Source organism: Delphinus delphis, chromosome 12 (assembly GCF_949987515.2).
Source record: "Delphinus delphis chromosome 12, mDelDel1.2, whole genome shotgun sequence".
Classification (NCBI taxonomy): Eukaryota; Metazoa; Chordata; class Mammalia; order Artiodactyla; family Delphinidae; genus Delphinus; species Delphinus delphis.
The window spans coordinates 59915006-59936575 of record NC_082694.2 but is presented as its reverse complement, the minus strand read 5'-3'; the positions used below and the strand labels follow the sequence as shown (position 1 = coordinate 59936575).

The following is a 21570-nucleotide window of genomic DNA, read 5'->3' as shown; positions in this document are numbered from 1 at the left end:
TGAACATCTTTTCATGTGCTCACAATGAGTCTTTATTTTTTAAGATAGTGGCAGGAAATTTAATAGTGTAAGATGTCAAGATAGATGAAACTCTGTAAGCATCAATTGTTTTCTATGTCTGTCAAGTGTACTTCTCATTTGAAGACTGAAAATATTTTTACTTAAGTTATGGGAACTATCTCCCCCAGCGCTCCCCACAATTCACCTAACTTCATTACTAGGCCCTGAACTGAGCCAAACTCTATTGCAAAACACGTATTTCTACAAAACTCTGAAAATCAGATGAACTCCAAAATCGTGCCAATAATTCACTTTCTCAATAAATCCTAGCATGCCAGGTGACTTGAATTTCACAAGGCTGACGCTCTGCAAAGCCCTAGAGTGCCATTCACAATGTGCCTGGAGCCCCCTGGAGCTGGGCAGTGCCCACCTTGTGAGGCAGCCTTTCCCAACACACCTCTAACAGGAAATGTCCTTGAGAGTTGCTCTTTAGTCAAACATGGGAGTGATTTGCACTGACCTAAGGGGCATCTGCAAAATGGCCAAGTCGGGTGAAAGGCGGAGTGAGATCTGTTTTGTTCATCTAACTGTTGATTTCACAGCCTTGCTTGGAGCAATGGCCACCCCAGCATCCTCAGAAAGCTCTTTCTCAGCCACAGCCAGTTACTAAAGGCAGCTCTGTACAGAGGTTAGGAGAGAGCACTGGCTCTGGTACCCAACGAGTCGATGAAAGCATCTACCACCACCTGTCAGCTCTGCGATCTTACAGAGATTCCTTCATCATTCTGAATCTCAATTTCTTTATCTGTACACCTAATAATACATTGCTCAAAGAGCTGTGCCAATTAATAACACAGTGTATATACAGAATTTTGCAGCATGCTTAGGACACAGTAGGTCCACAACAAATGTTGCTATTATTGTTATTTTTATTACCAACAGTCCATTAATGCATAAGGATTTCTCACTTCCAGGTACTTACTTACACTTATGGTTTCTTCTGTCCAATATACTGTCCCATACACTTTGCCCAAGTAATTCGTGTTAATCCTCTGACCTAGGTTTATAGGTACCTTCCCTGTACCACCAAGAGTAGGTGCCCCTTCCATGACCTCACAAGCACCCAATCTTACTCATAGTACGGTCACTATTACCCTGTCTCCAATTGCCTGTGTGCTCGTCTGCATCCTCCACCAGACCCTGGGCTCCTGTACTTGCTGGGAATTTCATAAATATTTGTCCAGTTTCTGCCTGTGTCCGACTCTGAGTTACGGTCTCTTTGCCATCCTCAGTACCTCCATGAAAGGAAAAGAAAATAACAGTGATTGAGTTCACCACGTGCCAGTACTGTCCATATGTTAGTTCATATAATCCTAACAGAAGACTAGGTGAGGCAGGTGTTCCTTCCTCTAAGGATAAGGAACGGTTGGCATGGGAGTTAATTGACTTGATTAACTCACCTTAACTTGCCTAAGGTCCCACAGGCACTGGGCTGGGGTTGGCATCCAGAGTGGGTGCTTCCTGCACTGTCCCCACAAAGATTCTCCCTGTCTTCTTTAAGATCTAGTTCCCAGTACTCCACAGGGCTCAACTCAGCGACTGCTGGTTTGGTGCTGAGGAACCAGGAACCATGTTGTGGGGTGGGTGGAAGAACACATTTTTTCCCTTTATCCTTTATTACAAAAACACTCAGTTATTTACTAATATCTGTTCCATTTGTTTAACTGATTTTGAACGTTTAGAAGGAGGTGGAGCAAACCCTCTCTGGGGCCCTTTCTCAGGGAGGAGAGCTCGGGTAGGGTTAGAAAGGGGGCTGAGGTCCGGAGATCAGGGATGGCTGCCTGGGGGCCAAAGAGGGGGTGGACTGGCCAGAGGAAGGCAAAGGTTTGGTAGGAGACTGAAGACAAAAGCTCTGGTTGTGCATCTGACCAAGCCTGCAAACCCCACACCCATTTTCTGAGAGGCTTCGTGGTTTGAGACGATCGCACATCTGTGGGTCTGCATGCCACAGCATCCTGGGACCTTCTCTGTGCTGTCCCAGCCCTGCTCAGCAGACAGGACTGTGCACGCAAAACTGCATGGAATTGTAAAAGCCTGGGGTTCAGGGGCAACCTCCCCTCCTTATCTGGAGACCCTTGTAGAGGTGGCTCCTCCCAGGGAAAGACTGTGGATATAAACAAGGACTCTTTTTTTTTTTTGGTCAAAATGAAGGACTCCAGAAGCAGCACATCAGTACATCTATATTGGAAGCACATCTGCTACGAGCCAGCATCTGCTTTGTGCGATGTGATTGTTCACGAACTGAAAAGGATCCTGCTGCTCTTACTTCCAGGGCACAGGAAGCAAAGTGAGGAATTTATTCGTTCCTTAGTTATTTTTTCAACAAATCCATATTGAGCACTTCCTCTGTGCAAAGCAGAGAAGAAAACTGGAATTAAGTTATGGTCTGTACTCTCTAGACCACGTGGGAGGAAAGGCCATGTGGTTGAGGAATTATACCGTTGATGTGTCTCATGCATGTTGAGCTCTCAGCAGGGGAACTTATATTCTGCAAACTATAAGACATCGTTGAGAGAATTTATAAGATCTAAATCAATGAGAAAACATCCATGTTTATGGACTGGAAGACTTAATATGGTTTAGACAGCAATAGCCCCCGAAATGATCTACAGATTCAATGCAATCTCTATCAGAAACCCAGCTGAATGCTAAAAATTCACATGGAAACAAAGGAAACCGGAACAGCCAAGACAAACTTAAAAGAGAACAAATTTGGAGGACTTACACATCCTGATTTTTAAATTCATGATCAACAGTAATCAATACAGTGTGTTACTGGCAGGAGGACAGCTATATAGACGAATGAAATACAATTGAGAATCCAGAATTAAACCCATGTATCTACACAAAAACTTGTACATAAATGTTTATAGTGGCATTATTTACAATAGCCAAAAGGTGGAAACAACCCAAATGTCCACCAAGTGATGAATGGATAAACAAAATGAGTTATATCCGTACAATGGAATTTTCTTTGGCCATACAGAAGAATGAAGTACTGATACATACTATAACATAGACGAACCTTGAAAACAATACACTAAGTGAAAGGGAGAAGTCACACATAACAAAACACATATTATAATATTCCATTTATATGAATTGTCCAGAATAAATATAGAGAGACAAAAGTAAATTAGCTTAGTGTCACACTTAGCTTAGCAAGAGGAATGGAGAAACTGAAGTGTGACAGCTAGCGGATATGGAATTTAGTTTTGAGTTGATGAAATGCTCAAAAATTGATTGTGGTGATGCACAACTCTGTACATATACTAAAACCATCGAATTGTACACTTTAATCGAGTCTGTGAATTATATCTCAATAAAGCTGTAACAGAAAAAGCCAGAAATGAACATTGCCTTAGAGCACTTTATGCTCTTTTTAAAAAATGTCTTCAAATCGCATCTAGCTAAATTGTACATTAGGACCCTCACATCCCACAGAAGGACAGAAGTGCACAACTGACTTCTCCTGGCTTCTGTACCTGTAAAAGGGGTGAGAAGAATGTCTGCACTACTCTGACTTCACTACCCAGAGCCTTCCTCAGGGTTTATCCGTCACATGCAGTGGACTCCTGAGAGTCCCTGTTGTCTTGGGTGAAAAGTGTAACAGGGTATTTTTGTGGCGTCACAAGGACTGCTGTTCCCAAAACACACTGCTTGGTACAGAGCTCTGGGGGAAGGAGATGGGAAATGTTAATGGACCCAAGATACTTCTAAGGAGGAAACTGACCAAGACTTAACACCTGTTCCCTCGAGAGGATCCATGATATTAGACCTGTGTAACACAATGGGTTTTAACAGAGGTTCTCTGTTAAGAAAGGAGTCAAGAAAGGACACCAAAAAGAATCTCAACAAGAAGGAAGGAGAGTCTAGAACAGAGACTGCCTCAAGGGCAGGCTCTTGGTTAGGGTAGGGGTAGGGGTGCTTGTAGAGCCCATCCAGGTATCCCTCACGGCCCCAAGACAGGAGCAGGCAGAATGATAAAGAACACCCAGGGTCATGGGCCTATAAGGTAGAGGGAGAGTCTGAAATTCCTTGAGAGGGAGAGTCTGGAATTCCTGCCCAGAATACACATAAGTATATTGTACAAAATGGTATAACTGGATTAGGATATGGTATTGCTGGTTTAGGATATTGAGATCTCACACTTAAGGAAAACTCTGTCAGCAGGCAATTCTCCAATGCTGATTTTAATAAGGTGTTACCTGCTAATTATGTAAAGATGATTGTCTTCCATTGAAGACAAATTAGCATTGTGATATTACTGGAAGCAGCATGAAATGGATATCAACTTCATTATTTCTGGGACAGAAATTAGAAATGGAATTAAAAGGGTTTTTTAATGTGGTCATTGCCATGACCACTACAGCTGTCGTTATTGAGCTGCAGCAAGTCAGCACATACACAGACACACACATGGGCCCCCAACATGAATCCGGTTCTGTCTACTTCAGGGCAGGTTCTTTTGCACGTTGCATGATTTGTTCTCAAATTTCTCATGTGCTTATCCAATTCACTCTCCAATTTTTTACTTTCAAATTCCAAAAAAACCTAATTTGAAATCTTCATTTGACCTCATGAGCATAGACACAAGCACTGATGCTGATATCATGTGATCATAATCAACTAAAGATCTTCTAGAGCAAAGGTAGTGAACTCTTTCTGTAAAGTACCAGATGGTAAATATTTTAGGCATCGTGAGCCATACACTTTCTCCACTATTTTCAGCTCCACCATTGTAGCATGAAAACGGCCATAAACATTACATGAACAAATGAGCATAGCTGTGCTTCAATAAAACTTGCTATACAGGGACTTCCCTGGTGGCGCAGTGGATAAGACTCCGCACTCCCAATGCAGGGGGCCTGGGTTCGATCCCTGGTCAGGAAACTAGATCCCACATGTGTGCCTCAACTAATATTTCGCATGCCACAACTAAGAAACCCACATGCCACAACCCGCCTGCTGCAACTAAGGAGCCCACATGTTGCAACTAAGACCTGGTACAACCAAATAAGTAAATATTTTTTAAAATAAATAAAAATAAAACTTGTTATACAAATAAACAGGTAGAGGGCCAGATTTAGTCCATGGGCCATAATTTGCCAACCCCTGTTCTAGAATATCCTTAAACTATCCTAAATTTTATGTTATAATTAAAATGGTAACATGAAATTTTAAAGTGTTCTTGGAGAACTGTTGAGCTCTTGAGAATGTAGACCTATGGACTTGTTTGAGAAAAACTTGCCTGAGGAAGCCAGAATATAAACACACAGACCAGGAATGGGGAACCCTGGCAGTTTGAGAGACAAAGTATACACCATGAAAATAACCTCAGGGACTTCTCTGGTGGCGCAGTGATTAAGAATCTGTCTGCCAGTGCAGGGGACGCAGGTTCGACCCCTGGTCTGGGAAGATCCCACGTGCCGAGAAGCAGCTAAGCCCCTGCACCACAACTACTGAGCCTGCGCTCTAGAGCCCACAAGCCACAAATACTGAAGCCCACGTGCCTAGAGCCCGTGCTCCGCAACAAGAGGAGCCACTGCAATGAGAAGCCCATGCACCGCAACGAAGAGTAGCCCCCGCTCGCCGCAACTAGAGAAAGCCCACGCGCGGCAACGAAGATCCAATGCAGCCAATAAAATAAAATAATAAATAAATAAATTTATAAAAAAAAGAAAGAAAATAACCTCAGATGGTCCCTGAGGATAGAGGCTCGGACTGGCTATGCCTGTGTCCCACACTAGATTAAGTATAATGTCCTAGCAACAGATAGTGCTCAATAAATGACCATTAAGTGAATCAAGTGAAAATCTAGAGGACCTTCTGGTTCAAACTCTGACATTTAAAGAGCTTGAAAGTCATCAGTCCTGTACTCACAACAAGAAAAAAAACCTAAGCAAATTGAAAACCAACAGCTTTTCTTAGGAACATCAGAGAATTTAAATCACAGGACAAACTACCATCTTGAAATCTGGAGAGACAGGTGCATATGGAAAATGAAAGCTGAGATCAGCTTACCTGAAGCAGAAGCCACTAGAAGCAGTGACCAGTAGGAACACTTTAATGGTCATTTTGAGGAATTAATGGAGGCTGAGTGTGGACAATTTGAGATTTAGAAACCCTGGTGGGGGTTGGGGGCAGATTTTGGGGGAAGGAGGTTAGACTACCTTTTCATGGTTTTTACCTCAAAGATTCCTACCAGGTTCTCACAGTGAAGATTGGAGGACAATTCCCTCCTGTTTCCAGCAGAGGGAGGAGGGAAGTAACAATTTTTAATTATACCAGGGGAAAAGTAACCCTTGTGACGTAAGTCCAGAGCATTCTCCATAAGTAAGACCTGTACTCTAACAGAAATTGACCTAAGAGGGCTTCCCTCATGACGCAGTAGTTAAGAATCTGCCTGCCAACGCAGGGGACACGGGTTCAAGCCCTGGTCCGTGAAGATCCCACATGCCGTGGAGCAACTAAGCCTGTGCGCCACAACTACTGAGCCTGCGCTCTAGAGCCCGTGAGCCGCAACTACTGAGCCCACATGCCACAACTACTGAAGCCCACGTGCCTAGAGCCCTTGCTCCGCAACAAGAGAAGCCACCGCAATGAGAAGCCCACACACTGCAACAAAGAGTAGCCCCAGTCACCACAACTAGAGAAAGCCCACATGCAGTAATGAAGACCCAATGCAGCCAAAAATAAATAAAAATAAATTAATAATAAAAAAAAAGAAATCAACCTAAGAAAAGGGAAATTAGCCACCTCTAACCCCCTCTAGTCTTCTTGTCTCATATGAGGGGAGGGAAAAGGCTAAGGAACATTTCTGAAGGCCACAGCCCAGGGACTCAGGCCCACTAAAAACCTGACATTTAATCATAAAATTATAAAACACCTTCCCCCACCCACACCCAATCACACGAGGAGGGCTCCACTACAATTACAGTGTCATACAACTGAGAGCTGCAAGACACAGATTCTATTTAAGAAGTGCTTAGGGAGACATAAAGACAACACGAGAAGGAAAAACAACAAGGAAACCAGAAGAAAATGGAGCCTCTGGCACCTACAGTGGCAGAAGACATTAAACATAACACAGCTCATGCTAAAAGCCTAATTATCTCAGTTTCTTTACCCAATATATCATGTCCAGCTTTCAGCAAAAAAAGGAGATGACATTCTAGAAAACAAGGAAGAACATAGTCTGAAGAGACAAAAAAGCATAAGAGACTCAGGCATAACATAGTTTTTGGAATTATGAGATAGGGAGTTTAAAACAACTATGATTAATATGTTAAGGGCTCTCAAGGAAAATGAGACAACATGCAAGAACAGATGGATAATGTAAACAGAGCAATGGAAACTCTAAAAGGAATCAGTGAGCTTGAAGATATGTCATCTCTAAAAAGAAAGGCAAAGAGAAAGAATGATTTTTTTAAATGAAACAGAATATCAAGGAACTGTGGAACAAGTACAAAAGGTAGAGCAAATGTGAAGTGGAAATACTAGAAGAAGAAGAAAGAGAGAAAGGAGCAGAAGACATATTTGAAGTAGTAATGGCTGAAAAAGTCTCAAAATTAATGACAGAGACCAAACCACAGATCCAGAGAAGCTCAGAGAATACCAAGGAGAATAAATACCCAAAAAACCTATATCAAACTACAGAAAGCCAAAGAGAAAAAAATTTTTTAAGAAAAAAAGAAACCTGATCTGTAGAAGATCAAAGATAAAAATTACATTGGGGGCTTCCCTGGTGGCGCAGTGGTTGAGAGTCCGCCTGCCGATACAGGGGACACAGGTTCGTGCCCCCGTCTGGGAGGATCCCACATGCCGCGGAGCGGCTGGGCCCCTGAGCCATGGCTGCTGAGCCTGCCCGTCCGGAGCCTGTGCTCCGCAACAGGAGAGGCCGCAACAGTGAGAGGCCCGCGTACCGCAAAAAAAAAAAAAAAAAAATTACATAGGACTTCTCTTCAGAATACATGCAGGCAAGAAAAGAATGGAGTGAAATATTTAAAGTATTGAAGGAAAAGCCATCAACCTAGAGTTCTGTATCCAGTGAAATTATCACTGGATATACAAAGAACACATAAAACTCAACAATAAGAAATGAACAACCCAATTAAAAAATAGGCAAAATATCTGAACACACCCCTCACTAAATAAAAATACAGACTTTAAATAATACATGAAAAGATGACATCATGGATCATTAGGGAATTGCAACAGTGAGCTGCTAATACACATCTATCAGAGTGGTTCAAAACAAAACAAAACAGAACAAACTGACAGTACCACATGTTCCACACTAATGCGAGATGTTAATAATAGGGAAACGGTTTTGGTGGGGAGGGACTGCATATGGGGACTCTCTGTATTATCTGCCCAATTTTTGTGTAAATTGAAAACTGTTCTAAAAACTGAAGTCTCCTAATTTTTAAAAACCAGTACAGGGTAAGTTGAGGATGCATGGAAGATTCACAGAGTAAAAGAATGACAAAGATCAAACGGGTTCAGAGCTAGAAGAGACCTTAGGATTGGTCATTCGTCATCACATATTTATTGGACGCTTGCAGAGTGTCACTCTCTGTGTGAGGCATGGCAAGTTCAATGAGAAGAAGACGGCCCCATCGCAGTAGAGTACTGAGTGAACAAGGTCAAATTATCCCATTTTGATACGTGTGTGTGTGTGTGTGTGTGTGTGTGTGTGTGTGTGTGTGTCAGGGGTGGAGGAGAGCTTTGAGAGGATGGTCACTAAGACATTAACAGTAGTTATTTCTGGATGGGCTTTATTTCCTTTTACTGGTTCATCTCATTTCGTAGTGTTTCTATGATACGCATGCTTTGCCGTTGTAATGAGAAAATAAAATAATAAAAGTAATTTTTCTTTTATTCTAAAGATGCCACTTTACAGAATACTCCCAGGCAAAGGTGAATTTGGAGCCAGGATTGTGAAAACTTACGAATTGGAGTGGGGTGAGTGGGTGGATGGAGAAAGGTCATTTCTTGCAGGGAAAGTACACAGCGAGAGCCCTGGTACTGCACAGATCTGTCTTTGGTGGCCCCAGAGGACAAGCCCAGTGGCTTCTGCAGTGGATTTCACTCAGTGGCAGCAACCTTTGACCACCACTAACCACAGCCAGCTTTGTGATCCTGAGAGTTTTTAACACTTGATAATTTCCACTGAGTTTCCTCTACCCGTGATTTCCAAAGGGTGTTTCACAGAAAACTAGTCCCCCAGGTATCAGTAGGTGGATTTCCATGGTTAGAGGCTTTTGACAAATGCTAGATCAAACAAAGAAGAGCACAGTTATTGAGAGCAGAACCTATCAAAGCCCTTTTTATTCTATGATACAATATGTAACTCCAAAACAGAGTATACAGTATTTCCCAAATTTATTTGAGAAAAAAATCACCCTCTCTACTTTGTTTGTTTGGGTGGGGGCAAGAGAACTTTACGGAATGGGCATCATCATTTGTTACACGCTTTGAGAAGTGTTACTCTTCCATACGTCACATCAGTGATTCATGTGCCGTGATTTTCTTCTTTGTCTCTATATCCCCTAGTACCTTCAGCACCAAGCACAGCAGCTAGTACACAAAGACTCTCAAATATTTGTTAAGTAAGTGAATGAATGAACTTCATTAAGAGAAACTGACTTAACAAAACTCTACACCTTCTGTTTCCCTTCCAGATTTTACTTACACTTCCCTACAGAGGCCATCCCAACTGGAGCAATCCACATAGGCGTGGAAGAATTAAAAATCTAGACCCTTTCATCAGGACTGTCTTTCCCAAGGGTTTCTGTCCCTGACAAATGAAATTCTCTTCCCAGCTGAGAGTTACGGACAAATCAAGGAAGATGGGTCTGTGGTCCATCTTACGGCTCCCCCTTCAACAAATTCAACTTGCTTCGCAAGAGTCAGCTGGGAATGGCCTCCGAAGAAAACAACCAGTTGGATTATATGAATTCATGACTGTCAGAGCAATAAAGCCTTGCTCTTTCCCCTTCTCCTTCAAAAGTTTAGCAAGGACACGCTTTCCCCACATAGCCTGCATAGCCTCATAACAGCTGTCCCAGAGGATGGATTGCACATGGATTACAACGAATTGGGGTCAAGAAGAGATTGCCTACAGTTTTGCCCAGAGCTCTTCTTGGGCTGAGAAAGTGTGTGCTCCCTCAGATATTTTCCTACCCCCTATGGTACTAGTTCCTACCTTCTATGCATTTCTGTCATTGAACAACTAAGAAGCTATTAATTTTATTTCTTCTAAGGACTGAAGGAGCTCCTTAGTCCCTCAAAATACAACAGAGGAAAAATCTGTTCAGCCTAAATTTAAAATCCAAACATTTGAGGTGATCATGATGTCCACAAGCTACAAAATACAACTTTCTTTTAAAAAGAAAATCCTGGCGATTGTACTGTTTTACGTAGAATGCTGTTCAGTCTAGAGCCATTTCAAACTCTCAAAACTTGATACATGCAAGGAAAGCAAACTGAAAGTGAAAGTCACTCAGTTTACTCTTATTTCTAAGATCAGTTTCAACCTCCCTGGTTTTCAACACTCATGCCAGTGTCCAGACTTGCAGCCACAGCAAGGGATTTCCTCAGTCACATAGAGAACCTGGAATAAATTACTCTGGAGGAATGGGTGCTATTTCTAAGTTTGTGGTCGGCTTCACTGTATTTAAAGTAAAGGTTATTAGACACTAATGCTGCACAGATTTCCTAAATACTTTGTATTGCCAATGGCAGAGCCAGATGTGAACCATATCAGGAGAGACATGCATGACAGCGTTTTCCTAAATGCCCGTGATGAATTATAATTTGCAAAGGGGAAAATTGCAGCTGTGTGGTGCCAGGGTAATTTCCTCCAAATACCACTCCCATCAGGTCATTTTCTCATCAGGGAGAGCTAGGGCTCTCTTTTGTGTGAAATCTAAAGGCTGGTATTAAAGACCTCAGTCGTCTGCCTGCCCTACCTTGAGACCAGCCAAAAGGATCCCTACACCCCAGGACGACCTCTTTATTCTCCTCCTATGTACTTTGCTTGGGTGGCTCCCTCTGGAATCCATAGCTCCAATGTCCATCAGAACCTGGCTCAAACCTCATTAATGTCAAGGCGCCTTCCCTATCCAGCCTGTCTCCGTGCTGATCCTTCTCCTGTACTTGGCATTCCCCGTAGTTATCTGTAAGTTGTCACTATGACTATTGGTGGGGCCACTGGAAAGCTTAGCATGGAATATGTGCCCCCTTAAGGCAAGTGTGTGGAATGGACTCTCTGGTGTGCATTTTTCTGCACTTCCTCCTTACCACCTTCACTGAAAGCCTCACCCTTGATTTTGCTTTGCTTTTTCATCACTTCTAAGTTGTTACTTTGCTTTCATTTATTTTTTTTATTTTTTTTTTTTTTGCGGTACACGGGCCTCTCACTGTTGTGGCCTCTCCTGTTGCAGAGCACAGGCTCTGGACACACAGGCTCCAGACACACAGGCTCAGCGGCCATGGCTCACGGGCCTAGCCGCTCCACGGCACGTGGGATCTTCCCGGACCGGGGCACGAACCCATGTCCCCTGCATCGGCAGACGGACTCTCAACCACTGCGCCACCAGGGAAGCCCCATTTATCTATTTTATGTGGTATCTTCAATCTTTTCTGGATCAAAGCAGAGTGTCAATGTGAATTTTTGGACCTTATTAGCATGTGCTTTTCCCTTAGTACATGTCCTCTTGGAGGGTCTTACCTCCCACTACTTCATATGCTCCTCTGAGGAAAAAATTATCTCAGAAGCAAGTTATCATCTTCTATTCTAGTTTTTTGTTTGTTTTTTTTCTAAGCATGTTAAACACGAGGTTTATTTTAAGTACGAGTCCACTATGTGCTATACTGACAGTAGATACAGGGCCAGAATAAGTTTGTAAATATTCATACACGTGTAAAAAAGACTACAACTTACACATACTTTATTTACTTGATTGAAAGCCTTATTGGTACATAAAATGCTTTCTATAGTTGATCTCAGCTTTGTTCACACGGAAGTGAGTTGCGTCTGGGTTTTCTGTGCTCAAGACTGCTCAATTGCTGTTGCTGCCGCTGTTGTTTTCTTTCAGGATCAAGGTGGGTACTTTCATATAAAATCTTGTTTTTAATTCCTTCTCTGGCAAGTCTTTCCTGGATTCTTAGCTTTGCATAATTATACCTACAATGGAACCAGCGTCCTAAGGTCACCAAGATAAATCCTCCTACTCCAACGTCACATGACCTAACTCTACCTTCCCCGTCCGGGGCTCCCCGGGCTCTGGCGCAGCCGCCATGGGGATAGTCGGCACCTCCGCCCCGCCCCGGCACCGCAGCTCTGTTCTAGTTTTTTGAAACTAACATTTTTTTTTTGTTCTTCCTTTGATTAAAATATTATATGTACATGGGCTTCCGTGGTGGCGCAGTGGTTGAGAGTCCGCCTGCCGATGCAGGGGACGCAGGTTCGTGCCCCGGCCTGGGAAGATCCCACATGCCACGGAGCGGCTGGGCCCGTGAGCCATGGCCACTGAGCCTGCGCCTCCGGAGCCTGTGCTCCGCAACGGGAGAGGCCACAACAGTGAGAGGCCCACGTACCGCAAAAAAAAAAAAAAAATTATATGTACAAGATCCTTTAAATATATTATCTGAACCCAGAATTATCATCTTTTGTTATACTCGAAGAACCACGTAATCAGGAAAATTAAATCGTTGGCCCAAGTCACCCAGCTAATAAAGACCCAGACTCAAACCCAGGTCTGCCTGACCCCATATCCCTTGGCTCTGCATGCCCTGAAACTGCCTAGCCCCACAATAGGCACTCAGGGCTCTGTACTAATTGATTTTTGACGTACCACCAGGAAAACATGGTCTAGAAGGCAAAGCTATGGAAAGTTGAACTTGTAAAACTGAGTTGTAAAACAAATCGGCTTCATAAAAAGACTGAAGAGACCCTAAGCAGGTCTCTCTGGGCAAGACAAGTCAGACCTATGAAGGTAACCAACACGTAGGCTGTGGGGTGAACATAATACTGAAAGAGATACCATGTGCTGATGTCCAGGTTTGGATACAGAGAAAAGAAGGGATGGGGCATACTTGTTTGGGTTTACGTCCAGGGCAAACTGATCCCACTGTGCAACCATCCCAAAATTTCTAGGGTTTCAATGAGGGTAACCTTGGTGGTTATCTCCTGAGGGGGTCTGACAAAACGGGATAGACAGACTTTTTACATCTGAAGCCAGAATACAGAATCTTTGTTCACTGAGAGCCTTCACATATGTTATCTTCTCTATAACACTTTCCCTAGCTCCTCCATGTTTCATGTTTATATAATATTTACCACATGGTTTTATACCAATGTGTCTGTGTCTGTCTTCCCCACTAGACCATCAGCTATTCAAGGACCGTAATATAATCTTTTGGAAACCTCATACATATGCACTTCTCCCCAAACTGCTCTAATGATTGGACACAGTGCCTGTAAAAAAATTCAGATAGAATTGTTGAGGAATTGGACCAATAATTCTCAAATGTATGTGGGGAAGCCAAGATCTAAGAGTAAACAAGGCACTCCTGAAGAGAAATATCAAGACTTATTACAAAGCTGAAGTAATGCAGACAGTGTTTGCTGGCACAGATATAGACAAACTGCTCACTGGAATAGACTAGAGAACCCAGAAACAGCGACAGAAAGAGATGGGGGTGGGTGCTTGAGATATGATGGAGGAGGCACTGCAGATCACTAAGGAAACAACGAACTCTTCAGTAAATGGTACAGGATCCACTGGTTACTATATGGAAAAAAAAAAAAAAAACCCTGTAATCAGATCCTGCTTCACACGATACAGAAAAATCAAATCCTGGTGGGTCTTCAGACTCAGATGTAAAAGGCAAAACTCTAAAATATTTGAAGAAAATGTAGGAGAGTATCTTTAGGACCTCACGGTGGCAAAGATTTCTTAAAACATGAAAGTACAAACTACAAAAGAAAAAAAATTATAAATTTGGCCTCTTTCAAAGTAAGAATTTCTGTTTCACAATAGATCCGTGATGAAAGTGATCAGAAAAGCCACAAACCAGGAGAAGATATTTGCAATATGTATGACCAATAAAACATATGTAAAGAGGATTTCTTTTAATCTTCAAAGTCCAATAATTAAATGAATAAATACAAAGCCAACAGCCCAGTAGAAAAATGGGCAAAAGACAGAAACAGGTAGTTCACAGAGTAGTAAACTTGAGTCGTCCATAAATACATCAAAGAACACTCAATCTCATTAGTAATCAGGGAGACAAAGTAAGACACCAGTGAGATACCACTTTTCGCCCACTGGGTTGGCAAAAATTAAGAAGTTGGACACTGTCAAAATCTTGGAGAGGGTGTGAGTCAATCGGAATTTTTATACACTGTTGACAGGAGTCTAAACTAGACCAACTCCTTTGGAAAACATAAATTGAACGTTCACATACTTTATAGCCTAGTAATTCTACCCTAGAGAAACTCTTGCACACGTGCCTAAGGTTCGTTTGATTCTACTTCTTTCTCAGTATAAACTCTAGAGAAGCATTTGCACAGAATTTATGTATAGGAACATTCACAGCAATATCGCAATAACAACCAGACAACCCTTGTCCAAAGTAGCTGGAGAATGAGAACAATTATTTATCCACACTTGTGCAATAAAATGTTACACACCATAGCGAAAATAATGAACTCCTTGCCACATGGGTGAACCTTAGAAACATTAATACTGAGTGAAAAAAAGCAAGTGAAAAGAACACTGGGTATGGTATAGTATAATATCATTTTTATAAAGCAAGCAAAATTAAATAGTATATTATTTCATGTTGTACATGTATGGGCTTACTTTTTAAAACCAGGAGTTTATAGAAATAAAATTCAGAATGCTGGTCACTTCTTGGGGTAGGCAGGGCGTGGTACAGGAAAGGAGCCCACAGGCTGAAGCAATGGTATTGGCTGTGATCTCTAAGGCCCACAGATCTTCCTGTCGCTATTCTTGTTCATCATTACCTGTGTGATAGTTACATTCTTTTGCCAATATCAACTATGACATAATAATTATAAAAGGAAAAATCAGGTGGCCAGGCTTTTCAGAGAACATGGAAACAAGATTCTTCCAGTAGGGCTTCCCTGGTGGCGCAGTGGTTGAGAGTCCGCCTGCCGATACAGGGGACACGGGTTCGTGCCCCGGTCCGGGAAGATCCCACATGCCGCGGAGCGGCTGGGCCGGTGAGCCATGGCCGCTAAGCCTGCGCGTCTGGAGCCTGTGCTCCGCAACGGGAGAGGCCACAACAGTGAGAGGCCCGCGTACCGCAAAAAAAGAAAGATTCTTCCAGTAACTGATGATTTTGTCGGTGCCCACAGGCTTGCCAACATCTAACGTTAGAGGTAGACAGGGCAGCGAGGTCATCTAGGCCTATCACTAACTTTACAGATGAGGAAACGGAGGCTCAGCAACCGTAGGCGACTGTTCTGTGATCACCTGGCAGAGGCAGGAGCCACATCCAGCTCTTCTGACACTTCCTGCCTTGCACCAAGTCCCCAGGCCATTCCTTTGGTCTGGTGGTTAATAAAAAGAAAAGGAAGCGCTAATCTCCTTTATCTTTGCCTCTCTAAGACATGAAACAAGGCCTGACAATTTGTTGGCTCTCAAAATATCTGTTCACTGGATATTACGGAATTCCTGACGGATTGTCCACAAGGTGTCTCTCAAGTGGTAAAAGGTAATTCTCTTTCCTGGTTCAAGAGCTTCAAACCAAAAAAAAAAAAAAAAATTCCTGGAAGCAAAACAGAAGAAACCCTCAGTCCTGTCATTAGCAGGCATTCCCGGAACTCACATGTGGGCACACGGGAGGAGGCATCTGAGGGAAGGGAGGCCAGAGATCTCAGCAGTAGCCATGGATGGGTTTCCCAGCTGGTCCCAGCAGGCCAGCCTCGCGTGACTGACTTCTGTAGCTTGAGGTGTAGATTTCAGAAGAAAGAAGCCAAGCCCTGTGAATGTGTCTTTGTTGCCTCAGAGGCAAGGAGTTGCCAGGATCTGTGGTTTGGCTGCGGAATGAGCAGTGGAAGCACTTTCTCTTCCATTAGATCTGCAATAACAGCCTGGCTGATCCCAGTCCTGTAAGTTCCTGGCAAGGCAAGCATTTTCCATCTTACTTCACTGATGGCTTCCCTGAACCTCGGGTTTCCCCAGTCCCAGAAGTCTGTGTGGTGAAAGTCCCCTCAGGTATCATCATCATTATACTTTTTCTTTTTTTGGAAAAGGTTTATTGAATACTCACCTTTTATTCATTCACTTAAAATATTGTTGGAACCCTACTATGTTCTATATGTTTTAAACGTTCATTTGTTAATATGATTACAACCTCACGTTGATTTTACCCACACATTACAGATGAAAAGGCTGAAGCCATGTGAGTTGTGATAAGAAGTCCGCAGCTGCAGAGTTGAACCAATTACTCTTGCTGTGGAATAAACTGCCCCGAAATACAGAGTGTTAAGATAATAGAAACACGTTAAGCTTAAAATTCTGGGCATCAACAATTTAGGATGCTTTCACAGTGTTGGCTAAGTTCTGTTGTACATTGGTGGTCGCTCTGGGTTGGTTAGGCAAGAAGCTGAATGGTTGGCTAGCTGGTAACTGGAGTCCCTCGGGTCTCCTCCACAAGATCGCCTATCTTCCAGGAGACTGACGTGGCCTTGTTTTCACTGTGGATGCAAGAATCCAAAAGCAGATCAACCTAATTCAAGTATCATTATTCTTCCTCTCCTGGTTTTCCCAGACCTTTCCTTTCACCAGAAGGCTGAGCCAGGATCCTCGTTTGTGGGGACTTGGCAGCCTCCTGCTCTAACTCAGCAGAGGCTCTTAAAGGCTCTAACTTCCCGTGAATTTTATTTGGTCACTTACACCTGTTTACATTTCAGCAACTTTTGTCATTGCACCATGTTTCCCCCGATCTTTTGTATCTCTACCTTGGGCTCTTGATTACTCTTGAAATTAATTCCAAAATGTTTTGTCATAATTGTTTAAAATAGACTCTATTTTTTAGAGAAGTTTTAGGTCCACAGCAAAATCGAGTGGAAAGTACAGAGAGTTCCCTTATACCCCCTGCGCTCACACATGCGTGGCCTCCCCACCGTCAACATCCGCAACCAGAGTGGCACATTTGTTACAGTTGAGGAACCCACCCTGACACATCATTATCACTCAACGTCCTTAGTTTACATTAGGGGTCACTGTTGGTGTTGTACGTTCTGTGTGTTTTGACAAATGAATGATGGCATGTATCCACCATAATAGTATCATACAGAATAGTTCCACCACCCTAGAAATCCACTGTGTTCCATCTATTCATCCCTCCCTGCTCACTAGCCCCTGGCAACCACAGATCTATTTTTTACTCTCACCGCAGTTCTGCATTTTCCAGAATGTCATAGTTGGAATCATACAATATGTAGTCTTTTCAGATTGACTTCCTTCACTAAGTAATAATATGCATTTAAGGTTCCTCTAAATCTCTTCATCGCTTAATTGTCCATTTCCTTTTAGCACTGAATAACATTCCATTGTTGGGATGTACCACATCCATTCACCTACTGAAGGATGTCTTCATTGCTCCCAAGTTTTGGCAATTATGAAAAAATCTTCTATAAACATCAGTGTGCAGGTTTTTGTGTAGACATGCGTTTTCAACTCATTTGGGTAAATACCAAGGGGCACAATTGCTGAATCGTGTGAAACTGACCAACTGTCTTCCAAAGTGGCTGTAGCTAACTGAGTCACCTTGCTGTAGAGCAGAAATTAGCACAACATTGTAAATCAACTATACTTCAATAAAAATTTTTAAAAAATGGCTGTACCACTTTGCATTCCCATCAGCAATGAATGAGAGTTCCTGTTGCTCCACACCCCGTTCAGCATTCTGTACTGTCAGTGTTTCGAATTTTGGCCATTCTAATGAGTGTGTAATGTTGTTTTAATGTCATGATTTTATCAGCTAGACTGTAACATTTTTCTGGAGCTTGTACTTTCCTTGATATTTGTTTTTCCTGTCCCTTTCCTTCTTTCCTCTTATAATATCTTTGTACATTACAGGATGTTATGGTGGTTCCTTTTTAATTTCTTTTTATAGAAGCAGGTGATATTTTCCTGTATTAGATTTTTGCTTTCTTATATATGTTACTTGCCTGCATTAGTCCACCATTTACGCTGAAAATGGTGACGCAGAAGGAAGGGGAGAGATAAGGCACTTCCATAGTTCTTTTCCTTTCAGTCCTTCCTTACTCATCAGGAAGGTGAGAGTGTAGGTAGAATGTGTGCATATCAGAAGTAAAGTGAGGTACTTCCCTGGTGGCGCAATGGTTAAGAATCCACCTGCCAGTGCAGGGGACACGGGTTCGAGTCCTGGTCCGGGAAGATCCCACATGCCGCAGAGCAACTAAGCCCGTGTGCCACAACTACTGAGCCTGCGCTCTAGGGCCCGTAAGCCACAACTACTTAAGTCCACGTGCCTAGAGCCCGTGTTCCACAACAAGAGAAGCCACTGCAATGAGAAGGCCGCGCACCGCAACAAAGAGTAGCCCCTGCTCACCACAACTAGAGAATGCCCGCGTGCAGCAACTAAGACCCAATGCAGCCAAAAATAAATAAATAAATAGATAAATAAATTTATCTTTAAAAAAAGAAGAAGTAAAGTGAAAAGAGCTGAGCTCATCGTGCGCAGTGTTTCTACTGTTCTGGTAAAGACCAAATATATCTGCATGTGTGAGCTACAAAATATGAATTGTGTAATTTCAGTGATTGTGCATGTAAGTTAAATGCTCTTATATTTAATAACTTAAAACATTGCACAATATAAGGATGAATGGTAAAATTCACGCTAATAATATTAAATTTTAACTTTACTTACAAAAACATTAACTAGTAAATAAAAAAATCGTAAGTCGAAAGACAACACAGGAGAAAGGAAAAGCTTTATATTTTAGGACCTTTAATGGCACTTTTCCCCTCATTTTTGAACAAGGGTCTTGCATTTTCACTGTGCACTTGGCCCAACAAATTAGGTAGCCAGCCCTGCATAGGAGGTTAGTGCTGAAAAGACCCTACAGATTATCTAGCTCAATCCCTTCACTGGACAAGGAAGATGAGGCCCAGAGAAGTGAAGTGACATCTTGCTCAGGAAATGAAAAGAGAAGGGTAGGTTGGGAGGAACTTCATCCATCTTCAGACCTTGAGGAGTGAGCTAGGGGTTTACTGAAACACGCTAAATCCAGAGGGACCCACATCTCCCGATCTGTCCTTGTCCAGGTTTCCTGATGCCCACCGGCTCCCACATGATCCGAGGGTTCCCAGAGCCAGCCTTGTCTCCAGGGTTCAAGGGCAGTGGAGCCAAGCTCCCAGCATTCTTTGCAGCTCTGCGTATTTTGGCCACATTCTGACCATCCTTGATTCCCCCGCTAGGCATCATTCCCACACATTTAATGGCCAGACAATATCTTACACCACCAATTGTGTCCTGCCAACCCTGGGCACCTGGGGACTTTCAACAGACATGTGTTCTGTTCTTGGGAATGTTAGGCTTCTAGTAAGTCCATAAGGCTTTTAAAAGTTTGGGAAATGCTGTATAGCACAAGGAACTCTTCTCGATACTCTGTAATGACCTATATGGGAAAAGAAGCTTAAAAAAGAGTGGATATATGTATATTTATAACTGCTTCACTTTGCTGTACAGCAGAAACTAACACAACATCGTAAATCAACTATACTCCAATAAATTTTTTTAACATCTTTATTGGAGTATAATTGCTTTACAATGGTGTGTTAGTTTCTGCTTTATAACAAAGTGAATCAGTTATACATATACATATATCCCCATATCTCCTCCCTCTTGTGTCTCCCTCCCTCCCACCCTCCCAATCCCATCCCTCTAGGTGGTAACAGAGCACCGAGCTGATCTCCCTGTGCTATGCGGCTGCTTCCCACTAGCTATCAATAAATTAAAAATAATAATAATAATAATAATAAAATAAAATGGATACTTAAATGAATCGTTCAAGGTGGGGTTTAGGGGAGAACAGGAAGTCCTGATGCAGTGTCCTGAATCTTCCTCCCCTGGACAAATGTCTTCTTTTCTATGAAGAAAAAACAGTAGGGGAATGAAGAGAGTGCTAAGAGGACTGAATTGGGAAAGATGTGAAGCCTTTTCCTGTTTTTCTGGTAAAATCCTTGCTGTGAGGCTCGGAAATGCTGATTTTGAAAGATTTAACAATTACTTTGCTGGCAACTGATCGAATAACACGTAACAGGAGCCTTTTATCAGATGTCACGTCATATGATATTCCAGCCGGCACCACACACACACACACACACACACACACACACACACACACACACATGCACACACACATGCACACACATTTTGTTTCACTTCTACAGGGAATAAGAAGAAAATGGACACTTTCCCTCAAATTACAGTGAGATATTTTTACCCTCCCCTACATCCCTAGAGCCCACGTCATTCCCAAAACACAGCAATGTTTGAAAGGACACCATGTACCATTTCATTCCTTTGAGGGGAAACATGGTTTTGAACTCCACCCGGCCTTCCCTCCACCTTCATTAAAACTCTAGAAGTACATTTTCTTCGAATGATATGTTTTCTGGGATTTCTTGATGTTGCCTGAAAACTACTTCTTTCAAAACGTTTTGGCCCAGGCCACGGCTAGCATGCAGTGACAAAGCCAATTGGGACTGGGGTTGCGTAGAAGGGAAAAGGGCCTCTTCAGGGGCCATCACACCCTCTCTCAGCTTTCAGGCTGCTCATACTTTCCTGGGAAACGTCCTTTCCAGCCACCACCAGCCACAGGGTTTACAAACAAGCTCACAGCCTCTGGCTTCCATGCTGGGGGGATAGCTTCAGGCTCCACCCCTGACCCTCTGGCCCTGCCTGGATCGCACCTCTGCCACGCAGCCCTCCCACCAGACCCCTCGCTCTGGTCGGGTTCTTTCTGTCCACCGGCTCCAGTGTGCTGGACTTCAGGATTCTCACTCACTTCCTGAGCTTCCTCACCAGGACTCAGAATTCAGTCCTCCGCCCAGTTCTCCTCATGCTCTTGCAAGAACCAGTTCAAGGGAATTCCCTGGCTGTCCAGTAATGAGGACTCGGCGCTTTCACTGAAGGGGGCCCAGGTTCGATCCTGGTTGGGGAACTAACATCCCGAAAGCTGCCCAGCGTGGCCAAAAAAAAAAAAAAGGAACCAGTTCAAATGCAATGGCCCCTCCAGGCCTCCCTCATTGCTCCCAGAACCATCCTAGAGCATCTAAGCAAGGCCAGGATTCTAGCAATTATCTTCACCTCATCTTTGCTTCTCCCACTCAGGCGCAAGGACATATTTTTCTCTGCCTCCCCGTCCACCCCAATGCCTAGCTCAGAATATGTATGTAGGTGCTCAATAAAGACTAGCTGTACACTACCAAATGT

The 21570-nt window shown here is 43.0% G+C and overlaps 1 long non-coding RNA gene across 1 annotated transcript in view; it reads left to right on the top strand.

Annotated features, from left to right (window-relative positions):
• LOC132434975 (uncharacterized) overlaps positions 1–10678 on the top strand; it is a 69128-nt gene extending 58450 nt beyond the window's left edge. The window contains exon 3 of the long non-coding RNA XR_009521465.1: positions 9747–10678. This is a non-coding gene — a long non-coding RNA (uncharacterized lncRNA). The remainder of the gene's footprint in view (positions 1–9746) is intronic.
• The last annotated feature ends 10892 nt before the right edge of the window (positions 10679–21570 follow it).